Source organism: Rattus norvegicus, chromosome 16, assembly GCF_036323735.1.
Source record: "Rattus norvegicus strain BN/NHsdMcwi chromosome 16, GRCr8, whole genome shotgun sequence".
Taxonomy (NCBI): domain Eukaryota; kingdom Metazoa; phylum Chordata; class Mammalia; order Rodentia; family Muridae; genus Rattus; species Rattus norvegicus.
The window spans coordinates 39188878-39208291 of NC_086034.1; the positions used below are offsets into that span (position 1 = coordinate 39188878).

At 38.3% G+C, this 19414-nt stretch overlaps 1 pseudogene; it reads right to left on the reverse strand.

The window, feature by feature from the left end:
• Positions 1–445: 445 nt before the first annotated feature.
• On the reverse strand, positions 446–2163 carry Esf1-ps1 (ESF1 nucleolar pre-rRNA processing protein, pseudogene 1; annotated as a pseudogene).
• Positions 2164–19414: the final 17251 nt, after the last annotated feature.

Here is a 19414-nt window from a genome sequence, read left to right on the forward strand (position 1 = left end):
CATGCATATTTTCAATTTATTTTTAATCTTTACACAGAAAAACTGACACTATTTACATAGAATGCAAATAGTATCTTAGGAAGCTAAATTAGAGTAACTGTACTTGTAGGAAATGAACTTCATACAATACAAAATTCTTAAGAATTATATAGTTTGTGTAATTTTATTATGGCAAGCCCATGATGATACACAGTATAAACCATGAGGTATTTACAATTGGGTAAACAATTATACAAAGGGAACAATTTTCTAAATTTTATTTTAAAATTTTCTGTGTGTGAATATTTCACCTGCAATTATGTTTATGAACACACTATGGGCTAGCCGTGCCCATGGAGGCCAGGAGATGGCACTGGGCCTCTCAAAACTGGTATTACATGCGGTTGTGGGCTGCATGTGAGAGCTGGGAACCAAACTCAGATGCTCTGCAAAAACATCATTGTTCTTAATGTTGAGCCATCTCTCCATCTCCAATGAAGAGCAACTTTACATTGGTCTTTTCTTTTTCTTGGGTAACATGCAAGAACTGTCTATATTTAGCAATTTACTCTTCACCATCCTTCTGACTTTGTTTTCCCATCTTCTCCTATGTTGACTGCATCTTCACTTTCTGGTGCTTCTTCCACCTCCTCTTCATCTTTGCTAGAGGAAATCAAGTAGACTTCAAAGTCCATGCCTAAACATGCATCGTTTTTAAACTTTCTGTGAAGTGTTGTGTTTCTCTCATTATCAGTCTTATTCCAAGTCATCCCCATTGTTCATGTTCCCATTGCAGAAGATGTGAAATACTGCGATTTCTGGGGTCACATCCTTGGCTCATCATCAAAGGCAATATTGTCTGGTATAAATCTCAGGTCTATGAAAGAACAACTGCTTTCAAATTCTAGGCCATCAGAATCTTCATAAATCATACTCCACTACTGCATAACAGCATTTCAATAGTTTGAACTGGTAGACTCTTAGCTTCTCTCTAGAGGCCCAGCCCTTTTCAGGGGCTTCCTCAGGAAAACTCAGTAACTCAAGTGGTCCTTGAACTTGCTTTTCCTTCATTCTCTCCTTTCCAAACTCCAAGGGATGTATCTTCATGGAAATTACAACTCTTCCTTTGGGCTTAAATGAGTTGACCAGACTCAGCAAATCTTTTGCCTTTAATCTATCCCAGTCCATTTTGCAAACTGCTGGTTGGTGTTTAATCTCATCATTTCCCTTACCCCTTGCAAGATCAGGATCACTAATAACTTTCATCCTCCCACTCCTCACTATCTTCCTCTTCTCTTTCATCCTCATCTTCATTTTCATCATCATCAGCTAAGGTTCTACCATCACTTGTGATTTCACCTTCAGATTCCTCATCACTTCCTAGTTCACTAGCACTGTCTGAATCTTCCTCCAGCGCATCTTCATCAAACATTCTACCATCATTGTCTTTTGCCATTAGGACTGGAACCACTGATTGCTTTTCTGTTTTTGCCTTAGAACAACTCATTGTTGAAGATTTCACCATTTCAGAGGTCCTGGAATCTTTGGTCCTTAGTTTTCCTTTGGGGAAAGCTGGTAGAAATTATTTCACTATCCTTCTTGGGACTTACTTCTGAATCTATGTTCTAAGATTTATGTGACTTTTTCATTTTCTGAATTCTTTAAGAATTAATCAAGTCATTTTTATTTATAGAATCCTTTTGGTCGGTTTTCTTGGTTTCTTTCTTTTTTTCTTCAATCAGCATTTTTGACTTTGCTCCTTTTTTCGTCTGCTTTTATTTCTGCTTCACTCTCTTTTGATCCAGTACTATGCTTTCTTCATCAGAGAGATCAGAATCCAAGTCTGAAAGGTCACAGAAACATTTCAAGTCCTCTGTAGTGCTGTGGCTGATAGGACACCTTTTATCAACAACATAGTTCAATTTAAATTTTTTTTGTAATGAAAATGACTCGAAACCTCTTCTCAATTTTCAGCTCTTTTCTGGCATTTCCCAAAATCTGGGATCCTTTGAAACCCACCTGAGTCATCCATTATTCCTTGTTTGGAGGACATTTTTAATGAAGAAATATCCAGAGAAACCAAACAAAATCCCAAGGAGATCTCAAAGGACAACCACACAGTTTCCATACTGTTTTCTGATCCCAGTTCTGAGTTCACATGGAGCACATTTCCCCTGACCTGATTCTTATTCCTAAGCTTTTAACTGCCTCCATTGATGGAGGTGATGAAAACCATTAGCCTTTAGCATCTGAGGAATATATTCATTCTTCTTCAACTTTTAATTCCCCTTTCCTTTTTTTATTGGTTATTTTATTTATTTACATTTCAAATGTTGTCCCCCTTCCAGGTTTCCCCTCCACAAACACTTCACCCACTCCCCTTCCACCATTAAAAAGAAAAAGGGGGAATCAATCTTGCTTAGAGTTAACTAGAGATGATCTTTGAGTTTAAATTGCTTTCCGCAGACTCATTGACTCCTTTTCTGTATGAATTTTTTCTTTACTTAGTTTTTCCAGTTCTACTAAATGTCCCCTAGCAAGGTTCTTTATCCTAACTAGTGTCATCTAAATTTTAAAACCTAGAGATGACAAGAGGGCAGGGATAAGTGTGGAAAAGGCAAAGGAACAGACCTCACATGTTTTAATTTAACACTTGTCTTGCTGACCATAAAATAGTTTACAGCCTATCAGAAGAAGCCACATAAAAAGAATTTTTACTGTAAAACCCACATGACTTATTTTAGCCATCATGCCATTGCTTTTTGTGTTTATTTTTCAGATTTTGAAAATGACTGCAGTTTGTTTATAAGCTGCAACATTTTAGGACCATTTTGCTAATAAATGTGCAGAGAAACTGAAGGCAGACTCATAGGTCCAACTTTCATACTGAATATCAAATAAGCCATAAAGGTAGTTGTCAGCTGATAAAGAATAAGCACACACTTAAAGAAAAACATACATATTAAATGTGAACAGTTCTAAAATGCTCAAATTAAATTATAAACATCATTTTATTTCAAATGATTTTCTGTCTCCTCTCTTTCTCCAGTGGACTCATTTTAGCAAATTCAACATGAGTTTTCAAGGCTGATGTTCTATGTTTTATGATTATGCCATTTGCAAGTTATTTATTCTTTCTCTATTTAGAACCATATTTTATGGAACTGCAGAGATGACTAAGTGGCTAAGAACACTTGTTAATCTTTCATAGGACCTGAATCCATTTCCTGTTATCCATTTCTTTTTTTTATTTTTATTAACTTCAGTATTTCTTATTTACATTTCTATTGTTATTCCACTTCCCAGATTCCAGGCCAACACCCCCCTAACCCCTCCCCCTCCATTCTATATGGGTATTCCCCTCCCCATCCTCCCTCCATTACTCCCTACCCCCAACTATCATGTTCACTGGGGGTTCAGTCTTGGCAGGACCAAGGACTTCCCTTTCCACAGGTGCTCTTACTAGGCTATTCATTGCTACATATGCAGTTGGAGCCCAGGTCAGTCCATGTATAGTCTTTGGGTAGTGGCTTAGTCCACAGAAGCTCTGATTGGTTGGCATTGTTGTTCATATGGGGTCTCAAGCCCCTTCAAGCTCTTTCAGTCCTTTCTAAAATTCCTTTAACAGGAGTCCTGTTCTCAGTTCAGTGGTTTGCTGATGGCATTCGCCTATGTATTTGCTGTATTCTAGCTGTGTCTCTCAGGAGAGATCTGTATCCAGTCCTGTAGGCCTGCACTTCTTTGCTTCATCCATTTTATCTAGTTTGGTGGCTGAATATGTATGGGCCACATGTGGGGCAGGCTCTGGATGGGTGTTCCTTCTGCCTCTGTTCTAAACGTTGCCTCCCTATTCCCTCCCAAGGATATTCTTGTTCCCTTTTTAAAGAAGGAGTGAAGCATTTGCATTTTGGTCATCCTTCTTGAGTTTCATGTGTTCTGTGCATCTAGGGTAATTCAAGCATTTGGGCTAATAGCCACTTATCAATGAGTGCATACCGTGTGTGATTTTCTGTGGTTACCTCACTCAGGATGATATTTTCCAGTTCCCTCCATTTGCCTATGAATTTCATAAAGTCATTGTTTTTGATAGCTGAGTAATATTCCATTGTGTAGATGTACCACTTTTTCTCTATCCATTCCTCTGTTGAAGGGAATCTGGGTTCTTTCTAGCTACTGGCTATTATAAATAAGACTGATATGAATACAGTGGAGCATGTGTTGGGGCATCTTTTGGGTATATGCCCAAGAGAGGTATAGCTGGATCCTCAGGCAGTTCAATGTCCAATTTTCTGAGGAACCTCCAGACTGATTTCCAGAATGGTTGTACCAGTCTGCAATCCCACCAACAATGGAGGAGTGTTCCTCTTTCTCCACATCCTCGCCAGCATCTGCTGTCCCCTGAGTTTTTGATCTTAGCCATTCTCACTGGTGTGAGGTGAAATCTCAGGGTTGTTTTGATTTGCATTTCCCTTATGACTAAAGATGTTGAACATTTCTTTAGGTGTATCTCAGCCATTCAGCATTCCTCAGCTGTGAATTCTTTGTTTAGCTCTGAACCCCAGTCTAACTTCTTGAGTCCTTTGTATATTTTGGATATAAGCCCTCTATCAGTTTTATGATTGGTAAACATCTTTTCCCAATCTGTTGGTTGCTGTTTTGTCCTAATGACAGTGTCCTTTGCATATTTATGAGATCCCATTTGTTGATTCTTGTTCTTAGAGCATAAGCCATTGGTGTTTTGTTCACAAAATTTTCTCCAGTGCCCATGTGTTCGAGATGCTTCCCTAGTTTTTCTTCTATTAGTTTGAATGTATCTGGTTTGATATGGAGGTCCTTGACCCACTTGGACTTAAGCTTTGTACAGGGCGATAAGTATGGATCTATCTGCATTCTTCTATGTGCTGACCTCCAGTTGAACCAGCACCATTTGCTGAAAATGCTACCTTTTGTCCATTGGATGGTTTGGGCTCCTTTGTCAAAAATCAAGTGCCCATAGGTGTGTGGGTTCATTTCTGGGTCTTCAATTTTATTCCACTGCTCTGTCTGACTATTATGAAGGGTGTCATTTCCCTAATTTCTTTCTCGGCTTGTTTCTCTTTTGTGTAGAGGAAGGCTCCTGATTTGAGTTAATTTTATACCCAGCCACTTTGCTGAATGTGTTTATCAGGTTTAGTAGTTCTCTAGTGGAACTTTTCGGGTCACTTAAATATACTATCATATCATCTGCAAATAGTGATATTTTGACCAATACCATGCAGTTTTTATCACTATTGTTCTGTAATACTGCTTGAGTTCAGGGATAGGGATTCCCCTAGAAGTCCTTTTGTTGTTGAGGATCGTTTTAGCTATCCTGGGTTTCTTGTTATTCCAGATGAATTTGGAAATTGTTTTATCTAACTCTCTGAAGAATTGGATTGGTATTTTGATGGGGATTGCATTGAATCTGTAGATTGCTTTGGGGGAAATAGCCATTTTTACTATATTAATCCTGCCAATCCATAAGCATGGAAGATCTTTCCATCTTCTGAGATCTTCTTCAATTTCTTTCCTCAGAGGCTTGAAGTTCTTATCATACAGCTATTTCACTTGCTCGGTTAAAGTCACACCGAGGTATTTATATTATTTGGGACTATCATGAAGGGTGTCATTTTCCTAATTTCTTTCTCGGCTTGTTTCTCTTCTTTGTAGAGGAAGGCTACTGATTTGAGTTAATTTTATACCCAGCCACTTTGCTGGAGGTGTTTATCAGGTTTAATAGTTCTCTGTTATAACTTTTGGGATCACTTAAATATACTATCATATCATCTGCAAATAGTGATATTTTGACTTCTTCTTTTCCAATCTGTATCCCTTTGATCTCCTTTTGTTGTCTGATTGCTCTGGCTAGAACTTCAAGAACTATATTGAATAAGTAGGGGAGAATGGGCAGCCTTGTCTAGTCCCTGATTTTAGTGGGATTGCTTCAAGTTTCTCTCCATTTAGTTTAATGTTAGGTACTGGTTTGCTGTATATGGCTTTTACTATGTTTAGGTATGGGCCTTGGATTCCTATTATTTCCAGGACTTTTATCATGAAGGAGTGTTGAATTTTGTCAAATGCTTTCTCAGCATCTAATGAAATGATCATGTGGTTTTTATCTTTCACTTTGTTGATATAATGGATTACATTGATGGTTTTCCGTATTTTAAACCATCCCTGCATGCCTGGGATGAAGCCTACTTGATCATGGTTGATGATTGTTTTGATGTGCTCTTGGATTTGGTTTGTCAGAATTTTATTGAGTATTTTCCCATTTCTGATGGCTCACAGCCACTAGTCCTTCTAACTCAAGGGATCTGGTACTCTATTCTGGCCTCTTTGGGAATCTGCACACATTATTATCCACACACAAGCACACACACATACGCATCCATTTACATGCTTTGAACTCTCTCTGTAGCCAATGTTGTTCTTGAACTCATGGAGATTTGCCTACCTCTGCCTATTAGATACTAGGATTAATGGCATGTGCCACCACCCCTGTTCCTTTTTAGAAAAGACATTTATGATTTAAAGATGAAAGTTATGTGTGAGGTACATATGTGTAAATGTTCAAGTGCTTAAACATATATGGGGAGGTCAGATGTTGATGTCAGATGCCTTTCTCAATAGCTCTTCACCTTTGTCTTTAAGAGAAAACCTCCTGTTGAACTTGGATATCAATTCAGGTGGACTGGCTGGCAAACAGGTCACAGATATCCTCCTGCCCCTGCTTCTTCAGTGTGAAGATTATGGACAATAATCACTATGCCTGAGTATTTAAATAGATGGTGGGGATCTGTACAAGCATAGGAAGTCCTTACTTAACTGAGCAATCTCTCCAACCTCTGGTGGAATTTTGGAGAATCCTGTTATCAAGTCCACCATGAACTGATGGCTTTCTGAGCTTGGTGCAAAATGCAGAAATCCTTTTCTCAATGTACTTCCTTGACTTGTCTGACTTTGTTTGAAGAGAAGATCTGAACAAACCTGGCTGGCCTTGTCTGCGTAGCAATTCCAACCTTTTGGCAATAGCCGACTTACAAAAACCAAATACCCCAAAAATATGAAGCATGGAGAAGTTTAATATTAAACATCGTTTGACATTAAAATATATGAGGTGATGAGACATTGTACATTTTATTGACCATAATTTACCATATACATCTAGGCACACAGGTACAGAGGCATAGGACATACACACATACACATGTGTGCACACATTATGCATTTGCATGCACACACAGACACACACACAGACACACATACATACACACACACTGTTTATGTAGCAAACACTGTGGTTCATAGTGATGATTAAGCATTCTCACCAAGAAAAATTAAGTGAATTGGAAAATGATTAACTGAGATTTGGTAGATTTTCTACTAATCTCTTGGACATTCCATTTCTGTTCTCTAGTTTATCATTCTCTGAACTTTAAATCTTTCACTGTAGATTTTTTCCTAGGCTTCCTAGTTAATCTCTTACTACAAGAAAACATAAATGGTTTTACTTATTTTCTAGTCTTTAATCCCTCTTGCTGTAATATGAAGATCAAGAATGGATATTGTCATTGATAGGAGATTACTAATATCAAAATTCTTTCACTTCTGTAGACTCTCCTTCATTAGTTGTACAATAAGACCTGTAAGTCAGTTACTTTCTAAAACTTTACTCAGTGAAGTGGCAGAATTGTCTGACTCCCTGCAAATTATTTTTTCACTGTAATATATTCTATATGCCAAACCACTGCCCTCAGTCATCAATGAAATTAGACTCATTTGTTTTTTTGAATGACATTTATAGTTCCTATACTAATGGGAAGGAGCCTTCTTGTCATTTACCTTCTTTGTACACTTGCAAGATGCAACAGTGATTCGTATTTACAAACATAGTGACTTGAGGCATATTGTAAATGTGAACTAAATTTTTTATTACAGATGCACAAATTTCCTATCTCAGACTTACATAATGGCTCTACATAGACTTCAAATGGTTTGATTGAAGCTAAAGGTATGTAGGTGTAGCACAAAATTATTATTACCTATAGTTTATTTGCTGATGTAGTGAAAACCTTTCAAGGGAAGTCAGTTGGTGGTTGTAATGCTTAGCTACAATGTTACAGAGGTTTCACCCACTTAGCTTAGGAAGTAGCATAGGGAGCAGATAATGACAGGAAAATGGACAACAAAATCAGATTTTACTTTCCTTGGAGTTTTGAATCATGAAAATCAAATATTTTGATAACATAGTACTTAAACATGAAGTGATAGTATTTAAGATCATAATATTTTTTCTTTGTAAGAACACAATGTTGTACTGGTGGAAGGGCTCAGTGAAGATATTTTCTCCACAAGTTTGAGATCATTGTTTTAAAACCTGAAAACTATGATGGAGAGAGATATCTGATCTCAAAAGTCATCCTTTGACCACACGAGCACTCTCATAGTTCCCCATTCTCTTAGTTGTGCGTGCACATACATGCATACATCTACACATAAAACACTAATAATAAATTTAATGTAAGTTTAAAAAGAGCAAAATATGTAGTGCATTGAAAAGCAAGGCAGTTAGTAATAACAGAGCAATTAGCAAAACTATATCAACAACAATAAATACTAGCATATATGCATTCCATTTTCATCTCCGTGCTTCATCTTTATATTTGATTTTAGAATTCATTACAATGTCTTTTAGGTTAGTTATTTGAATGTGATATTCTTATTCATGTTTCTTTATTATTTAAAATGACGGTGTCTTCATGAATTGTTTCAATCTTTTACTTCTTAATTTTTCAGTGTAAATCAGCTATTGAAACTCATTCAGCAACAGTCATGAAGAAAGATTTGCTTTAAAGTAAATTTCAGAGACTCTTCTACCTCCTTTTTGTGCAATTTTTTTCTATCCTTGAAAAAAGAAACACAAATTCAATACTGCAGTGGCTTTAGGCAAAGCATCAGTTTAATTCCTATCATTTTAGAAAATAATTTTATCTTGATTGGAGATTATTGATTACTTATATACAGCACTAACAGAGAAAGCAAATAAAATAATTGTTTTTGTTTCTGTGTCCTGCAGCTCCTGCAGATGCAATTTCCTGCCGTGCTTTGAATGTAGAAGAAGCTTTTCTGTTTCACTGAGATTTGCATGAATTAACACAGTAGATAAATATTTTAAATATTTCTGATGAAGAGTACAGAAGAGTTAGCAAGAAATGAGAACAGTCTTATTAGTTATGCTTCTATCATTGATTCTGTTCTTTATATAATATAATACAATATAATGGAATAGCAGTGTACTGGCTGGTTTTGTGTGTCAACTTGACACAAGCTGGAGTTATCACAGAGAAAGGAACCTCTGTTGAGCAAATGCCCCCATGAGATCCAGCTGTAAGGCATTTTCTCAACTAGTGATCTAGGGGGGAGGACCCAGCCCATTGTGGGTGGTGCCATCCCTGGGTTCTATAAGAGAGCAAACTGAACAATCCAGGAGAAGCAAGGCAGGGGAAGCAAGAGAGTAACAAGCCTCCCTTCATGGCCTCTGCATCAGCTCTTGTTTCCAAGTTCCTGCTCTGTGTGAATTCCAGTGCTGACTTCCTTTGGTGACAAACAGCAAAGGAGAAGTAAAAACTGAATAAATCCTTTTCTCTGCAACTTGCTCCTTGATCATGATGTTTGTGCAGGAATAGAAACCCTGACTAAGAAAAACCGTTATTACTTTCAAAGGATATCATCTATTTTAAGGAGCTTTTAAATATATAAACTTATGCATTGAGCTCTTTTTTTTAACTGTGTCAGAAAGTATAACAATGTGTAAACTCTCAGTTAATTTGCCATTAATAATTAATCTCATTTTCCTTGATCCTTAACCTGGAAGGTGATACGTTGCAATGTAACATGATAACCAATAACTCTCACAGAAAATATGTTTCAAATGAAGTCAATTTGTAACTGAAGAAAAGATCTCTTTTTGCTTCTCTTGTTCTCCTTTGGTTTGCCAGTGTGTCTCTCTTTCAGGCTCTATGTTATCTAAGTGTCTACACATATATACATGTGTTTGTAATGTGCATTTGATTCACTGAAATAAGAATGAGATGAAGCTACAATGGTAGTTTATTATTTGGGGTCAATGAGTATATTTGTGTCATGTTATCTTACCATACAACTTCTATAGCATTTTATTTTGAAGAATTTTACAGTTCTTTCTGTTTCAAAAGAAAATCATGCAGACATCCTGAGGCTGCAGGGCAGACTGCCATCTCTGCACACCTAAGCCCACATCCCTGGTCCAGGGGGAAACTGCAGAGTGCCTCTGGATACAGGGATATAGGAACAGACAGCCACAGGTACCCTCGGTTCTGGTCTGCTCCCAGGACCCAACTGCACCTGCCAAAAAGCTCCTGAACCCTAATACCGTGGGGGAGAGCTGGACCCTCAGAAATGTGGATACTCCTGAGAAGTCAGAGGAGAATACCCTCTGCCCACAGTCCAGACCCAAGAGGGAATCACATAGTGCCAACTGTGCCCATGGGGTGCAAGGATCTACACAAGCAATCAGGGGCAGGAGCCTTTGATTCCCGCTCCTGCCTAGAGCTGGAAGATAGTCTCTAGGAGCACCGCCCCAGCTGAGAGCAGAGGTAACACCCACTTTTCTGCTACCAAGTGGCCTGCTTGGTGTATTCAGGATACACCCAGGCAGAAGTCCTCTGGGTCAGGGCACTTCCTGTTTCTGGCTCTATCTGGAAGTGACTGATACTATCCCATAGTTCTCTGCACCCAAATCCCATGGGGAAAAGAGCGGACCACCCGGGAGTGCAGAAATCCTGAGGCCTCAGGACAGACTGCCATCTCTGCAAACCTTGGCCCACATTCCTGGTCGAACGGGAAACTGCACAGTGCCTCTGGACACAGGGATCTAGGTATAGACAGCTGCAAGTCTCTGTGGTTCTGGTCTGTGTCCAGGACTGAACTAAACTGATCAAACAGCTCCCTGCAACCAAATCCCAAAGTGGAGAGAGCTGTACCCTCAGAAGTGTGGATACTCCTGAGAAGTCGGAGGAGAATACCCTCTTCCCACAGTCCAGACCCAAGAAGGAATTGCATAGTGCCAACTGTGCCCATGGGGTGCAAGGACCTACATGAGCAACAGGGGCAGGACCCTTTCATTCCTGCCCCCACCTGGAGCTGGAAGACAGTCTCCAGGAGCTCCAAAACACCTGAAATCAGAGAATCTGTTCTCAGGAAAGGCTGAAAGAAAACAGGAAAACAGTTCTACAGATTTGACAGAGAGGACTATAGCAGGGTCAAGTCATTCTCAGAAACAGCAAGACAAGCAAACACCAGAGACAACCCAATGGCTAGAGGCAAGCACAGGAACCTAAGTAAGAGAAACCAAGACTACTTGGCATGATCAGAGCCCAGTACTCTTACAGAAGAAAATACCGGATATCCAAATGCACCAGAAAAGCAAGATTTAGATTTAAAATCACATTTTTTGATAATAGTGGAGGACTTTAAGAAAGACATAAAGAACACTCTTTGAGAAATAGAGGAAAACACAAGTAAGCAAGGAGAAGCCCTTAGAGATGAAACACAAAAATCCCTAAAAGAATTACAGGAAAACACAACCAAATAGGTGAATGAATTGAAAATGGAAATAGAAACAATAAAGAAAGCACAAAAGGACAACCCTGAATATAGAAATTCAAAGGAAGAGACAAGGAGCTGTAGATACAAGCATCACTAACAGAATACAAGAGATAGAAGAGAGAATTGAGGGGCAGAAGATAAAAAAGAAAACATCAACACAACTGTCAAAGATAATGTAAAACGTAAAAATCTCCTAGCCCAAAACATCCAGGAAATCCATGACACAATGAGAAGATCAAACCTCGGGATAATAGGTATAGAAGAAAGTGAAGACTCCCAACTTAAAGGGCCAATAAATATATTCAACAAAATTATAGAAGAAAACTTCCCTACACTAAAGGAAGAGATGCCCATAAACATACAAGAAGGCTATAGAACTTCAAATAGATTGGACCAGAAGAGAAATTCCTCTGGTCACATGATAGATAAAACACCAAATTCACAAAACAAAGAAAGAATGTTAAAAGCAGTAAGGGAAAAAGGTCAAGTGACATATAAAGGCAGACCTATAAGAATTATACCAGACTTCTCACCAGAGACTGAAAGCCAGAAGATTCTGGACAGATGTCAGACCCTAATAGAACACAAATGGCAGCCCAGGTTACTATATCCAGCAAAACTCTCAATTAACATAGATGGAGAAACCAAGATATTCCATGACAAAACCAAATTTACATAATATCTTTCTTCAAATCCAGCCCTACAAAAGATAATAGATGGAAAACTCCAACACAAGGAGAGAAACTACACGATACAGAAAGCAAGAATATAATTTCCTTGTAATGAAACCAAAAGAGAGATAAACAGACATAATTCTACCTCTAACAACGAAAATAACAGGAAGCAAAATCACTATTCCTTAATATCTTTCAACATCAACGGACTCAATTCCCCAATAAAAAAGACATAGAGTAACAGAATGAATATGTAAAGAGGACCCAGAATTTTGCTGCATGCAGGAAATACACCTCACAGACAAAGACAGCTACTACCTCAGAGTAAATGGCTGGAAAATAATTTTCCAAGCAAATGGTCCAAAGAAACAGCTGGAGTTTCCATTCTAATATAAAAAAAAAATGACTTTCAACTGAAAGTCATTAAAAAAGATAAGGAAGGACACTTCATGTGCATCAAAGGAAAAATCCACCAAGATGAACTCTCAATCTTAAATATCTATGCTCCAAATGCAAGAGCACCTACATTCATAAAAGAAACCTTACTAAAGCTCAAATCACACATTGCACCTTGCACGATAATGGTAGGAGATTTCAACACCCCTCTCTCATCAACGGACAGATCATGAAAACAGAAATTAAACACTGATGTACAGAAACTAACAAGTTATGAACCAAATGGATTTAACAGATATTTATACAACATTTCATCCTAAAACAAAAGGATATAACTTCTTCTCAGCACCTCATGGAACCTTTTCCAAAATTGACCATGTAATTATTCATAAAACAGGCCTCAACATATACAGGTAGATAGAAGAAATCCCATGCAACTTATCCCATGCACCAAGACTGGTCTTCAATAACAACAATAATGACAGAAAGCCCACATATACATGGAAGTTGAACAATGCTTTACTCAATGACAACTAGGTCAAGGAAGAAATAAAGAAAGAAATTAAACACCTCTTAGAATTTAGTGAAAATGAAGATGCAACATTCCCAAACTTATGCCTGTTTCCATGAAAGCGTACCTGTCAGGCAATTTGAAAGTATATCAGTATCTACTGGCAGATTTCCTTGGCTGCTGATGCATGAAATGATAAGTGGAGATACAGTTGAAGTTCAAGGCAAGGGGCTGAATGTCCTCTTAATCTTGGAGAAAGGAACAGGGAGAATAAGGAGATTCCTGGATGAATATAGATATGGAATGTATGTCAGCCATTGTCTCTACTAGTTTGTGACTTTGTTTCCCATGATGCTGTAAAGTCTAAGAGAATTAAACTCAAGGCAATTTTTATAAAAAAAAGAAAACCACAAGCTCATCAACATACTTATAATGGGTGGTTTGAAAACAGACTCCGTTTATAACAGCAAGACATAGAAAACTGGTCAGTGGCAAGTTTAAAGTGGTTTACCTGTTCATTGTGTGGATAACATATTTTCAGACAAATCCCTTCTCATACCATATAGCAGATCATTGATGGATACAAAACTCTTTCCTTGACCAAAGTTTGGTCCCTTTCATTTCTGAGCCCTTATTAAATTCTTCCTAATTTGGTATCTGCCCTTGGAGTACTTAATTCAATTTTAGGAAGAATTCTTCCAGGTTAGTTTACTTTTTGTTTTTGTTATTATTTTGGTGTTTGTTTGTTTAATAGAAACGACTCTTGATACCTGATCAAATATCTTTTCCTCACTCACTGTGTCTTTCAACCTCATTTTATCAAGAATATTGTTCAGTCAATGTAGCTAAAAACCCTCTGACACTGATGTTTCCTCTTAGTAATTTTCTACCCACTGACCTCTGCCTGTCCTTAAATCCCTAACTGTCCTGGTTACATTCAGAATGTAACTCTGTTCTATGCTGAGGAGTATTTAATCCAATTGTAAATCTTTTTGGATAACTTTTGCCTTCATTGCTTTAATTTTCATGTAGCACCGTGTCTCTAACAGCATCCAAGTCTCATTTACTTGAGTGAATTTTCAGACACTAGTAGAATACTGGGCAAGAAGAATCTGGATAACCCACATATGGTTTCAAACATAAAAGGATATTATAAACTAGAGACATAAGTACTTTGAGTACATCATAGTTCTACTACTATACTTTCACTCAGATTTAATGCCCATGAGAGAGTGACTTATACATCAAAGCAAATAAGACACAAATTTCAAAAGTCATTTGATTAAGGAAAGAAGCAATTGTTGGGAAAACAAGTTGAGATAAGATATGGAAAACGAGCTCAACCTCCCTGACCCCAGCCCGCAGATCACTGCTCCCAAATAACTTGGGAGACAGAGCTCACTGCCCAGAGAGGTGGGCACTCCTGAGACTGCAGAGCAGAAGAGACCACCAATACTGCCTACCCCTGCACACATCCCTGGCCCAAGAGGAAACTGTATACAGCCTCTGGGAACCAGAAGATAGGGGCACTTAAGCCGCAGGTCCCCTGTGCTCTAGACACCACCAGGACCTAAAGGGACTGGATAAACAGTTCTCTCCACCAAAATCCTGTGGGAAGGAGAGCTAAACTTTAAACTTTCAGAGGGGCAGACACGCCCGGAAAGTCAGAAGAGACTACACTCTGCTCACATTTCTGACTCCAGAGGAAAAAACCTAAGGCCATCTGGGACCTCGGTGCACGGGGGCTCCCAGAAAAGGCAGCACAGGTCCTCCTGCTTGCTGCCCTCTCCAAGAGCTCAAAAGGAGCCCCCACAAGCAACTTGAGCCATGGGACCACAGGTAAGACCAACTTTTCTGCTCCAAGCAACTTGCCTGGTGGACTCAGGACACAGGCCCACAGGAACAGCTGAAGACCAGTAGATAGGAAAAACTACACGCCCGAAAGCAGAACACTCTCTCCCCATAATTGGCTGAAAGAAAACAGGAAAACAGGTCTGCAGCCCTCCTGACACACAGGCCTATAGGACAGTCTAGCCACTGTCAGAAATAGCAGAACAAGGTAACACCAGAGACAATCTGATGGCAAGAGGCAAGAGCAGGAACCCAAGCAACAGAAACCAAGACTACATGGCATCATCGGAGCCCAATTCTCCCACCAAAGAAAACACTGAATATCCAAACACACCAGAAAAGCAAGATCTGTATTTAAAATCACATTTGATCATGATGTTGGAGGACTTCAAGAAAGACGTGAAGAACTCCCTTAGAGAAACTCAGGAAAACACAAATAAACAAGTAGAAGTGTATAAAGAGGAATCACTAAAATCCCTGAAAGAATTCAAGGAAAACACAATCAAACAGTTGAAGGAATTAAAAAAGGAAATAGAAGCAATTAAGAAAGGACACAGGGAAACAACCATGGATATACAAAACCAAAGGAAGAGACCAGAAGCCGTAGATACAAGCATCACCAACAGAATACAAGAGATAGAAGAGAGAATCTCAGGAGCAGAAGATTCCATAGAAATCATTGACTCAACTGTAAAAGATAATGAAAACAGAAAAAGCTATTGATCCAAAACATACAGGAAATCCAGGACTCAATGAAAAGATCAAGCCTAAGGATAATAGGTATAGAAGAGAGTGAAGACTCACAGCTCAAAGGACTAGTAAATATCTTCAACAAAATCATAGAAGAAAACTTCCCTAACCTAAATAAAGTGATGCCCATAAACATACAAGAAGCCTACAGAACTCCAAATAGATTGGACCAGAGAAGAAACTCCTCCAGTCACATAATAGTCAAAACACCAAATGTACAAAATAAAGAAAGAATATTAAAAGCAGTAAGGGAAAAAAGTCAAGTAATATATAAAGGCAGGCCTATCAGAATCACACCAGAATTCTTACCAGAGCCTATGAAAGCGAGAAGATCCTGGACAGATGTCATACAGACCCTATGAGAACACAAATGCCATCCCAGGTTACTGTATCCTGCAAAACTCTCAATTAACATAGATGGAGAAACCAAGATATTCCATGACAAAACCAAATTAACACAATATCTTTTTACAAATCCAGCACTACAAAGGATAATAAATGGTAAAGTCCAACATAAGGAGGCAAGCTACACCCTAGAAAAAGCAAGAAACTAATCGTCTTGGCAACAAAACAAAGAGAAGTAAAGCACACAAACATAATCTCACATCCAAATATAAATAAAAGAGGAAGCAATAATCACCATTCCTTAATATGTCTCAACATCAATGGTATCAACTCTCCAATAAAAAGACATAGATTAACAAACTGGATATGCAATGAGGACCCTGTACTCTGCTGCCCACAGGAAACATACCTCAGAGAAAAAGACAGACACTACCTCAGAGTGAAAGGCTGGAAAACAACTTTCCAAGCAAATGGTCTGAAGAAGCAAGCTGGAATAGCCATTCTAATATTGAATAAAATCGATTTCCAACTAAAAGTCATCAAAAAAGATAAAGAAGGACACCTCATATTCATCAAAGGAAAAATCCACCAAGATGAACTCTCAATCCTAAATATCTATGCCCAAAATACATGCATAAAAGAAACCTTACTAAACCTCAAAACACACATTGCACCTCACACAATAATAGTAGGAGATTTCAATACCACACTCTCATCAATGCACAGATCATGGAAACAGAAATTAAACAGAGATATAGACAGACTAAGAGAAGTCATGAACCAAATGGACTTAACAGATATTTATAGAACATTCTACCCTAAAGCAAAAGGATATACCTTCTTCTCAGCTCCTCATGGTACTTTCTCCAAAATTGACCATATAATTGGTCATAAAACAAGCCTCAACAGATACAGAAAGATAGAAATAATCCCATGCGTCCTATCACACCACCACGGGCTAAAGCTGGTCTTCAATAACAATAAGGAAAGAATGCCCACATGTACATGGAAGTTGAACAATGCTCTACTCAATGATAACCTGGTTAAGGAAGAAATGAAGAAAGAAATTAAAGACTTCTTAGAATTTAATGAAAATGAAGGTAAAACATAACCAAACTTATGGGACACAATGAAAGCTGTGCTAAGAGGAAAACTCATAGCTCTGAGTGCCTGCAGAAAAAAAACAGGAGAGAGCGTATGTCAGCATCTTGACAGCACACCTAAAAGCTCTAAAACAAAAAGAAGCAAATACACCCAGGAGGAGGAGAAGGCAGGAAATAATCAAAGTAGAAACAAAAAGGACCATAGAAAAAAATCAACAGAACCAAAAGTTGGTTCTTTGAGAAAATCAACAAGATAGATAAATCCTTAGCCAGACTACTGAGAGGACACAGAGAGTGTATCCAAATTAACAGAAATAGAAATGAAAAGGGAGGCATAACTACAGAATCAGAGGAAATTAAAAAAATCATCAGATCCTACTACAAAAGCCTATATTCAAGAAAACTTGAAAATCTGCAGGAAATGGAAAATTTCCTAGACAGATACGAGGTACCGAAGTTAAATCAGGAACAGATTTAAACAACCCCATACCTCCTAACAAAATAGAAGCAGTCATTAAAGGTTTCCCAACCAAAAAGAGCCCAGGTCCAGACAGGTTTAGTGCAGAATTCTATCAGACCTTCATAGAAGACCTCATACCAATACTATCCAAACTGTTCCACAAAATTGAAAAAGATGGAGCACTACCGAATTCCTTCTATGAAGCCACAATTACTCTTATACCTAAACCACACAAAGACCCAACAAAGAAAGAGAACTTCAGACCAATTTCCCTTTTGAGTATCAACACAAAAATACTCGATAATATTCTTACAAACCGAATCCAAGAGCACATCAAAACAATCATCCATCCTGATCAAATAGGCTTCATCCCAGGGAAGAGGGATGGTTCAATATATGGAAAAACATCAACACAATCCACTGTATAAACAAACTGAAAGAACAAAACCACATGATCATTTCATTAGATGCTGAGAAAGCATTTGACAAAATTCAACACCCCTTCTTTATAAAAGCCCCGGAAAGCATAGGAATTCAAGGCCCATACCTAAACATAGTAAAAGCCATATACAGTAAACCAGTCACTAACATTAAACTAAATGGAGAGAAACTTGAAGCAATCCCACTAAAATCAGGGACTAGATAGATAAGGTTGCCCACTCTCTCCCTACTTATTCAATATATTTCTTGAAATTCTAGCCAGAACAATCAGACAACAAAAGGAGATCAAAGGGATTCAGATTGGAAAAGAAGAAGTCAAAATATCAGTATTTGCAGATGACATGATAGTATATTTAAGTGATCCCAAAAGTTCCACCAGAGAACTACTAAAGCTGATAAACAACTTCAGCAAAGTGACGGACAAAACAGCATCCAACAGAATGGGAAAAGATCTTTACCAATTCTACAACAGATAAAGAGCTTATATCCAAATTATAAGAAGTACTCAAGAAGTTAGACCTCAGAGAGACAAATAACCCTATTAAAAATGGGGTTCAGATCTAAACAAAGAATTCACAGCTGAGGAATGCCGAATGCCTGAGAAACACCTAAAGAAATGTTCAACATCTTTAGTCAAAAAGGAAATGCAAATCAAAACATCCCTGAGATTTCACCTCACACCAGTCAGAATGACTAAGATCAAAAGCTCAGGTGACAGCAAATGCTGTTGATAATGTGAAGCAAGAGGAACACTCCTCCATTGTTGGTAGGATTGCAGACTGGTACAACCATTCTGGAAATCAGTCTGGAGGTTCCTCAGAAAATTGGACATTTAACTACCTGAGGACCCAGCTATACCTCTCTCGCGCATATACCCAAAAGAAGCCCCAACATATAACAAAGACACATGCTCCACTATGTTCTCAGCATCCTTATTTATAATAGCCAGAAGCTGGAAAGAACCCAGATGCCCTTCAACAGAGGAATGGATACAGAAAATGTGGTACATCTACACAATGGAATATTACTCAGCTATCAAAAACAATGACTTTATGAAATTCACAGGCCAATGGATGGAACTGGAGAATATCATCCTGAGTGAGGTAACCCAACCACAAAAAAACACACATGGTATGGACTCACTGATAAGTGGATATTAGCCCAAATGCTTGAATTACCCTAGATGCACAGAACACATGAAACTAAAGAAGGATGACCAAAATGCGACTGTTTCACT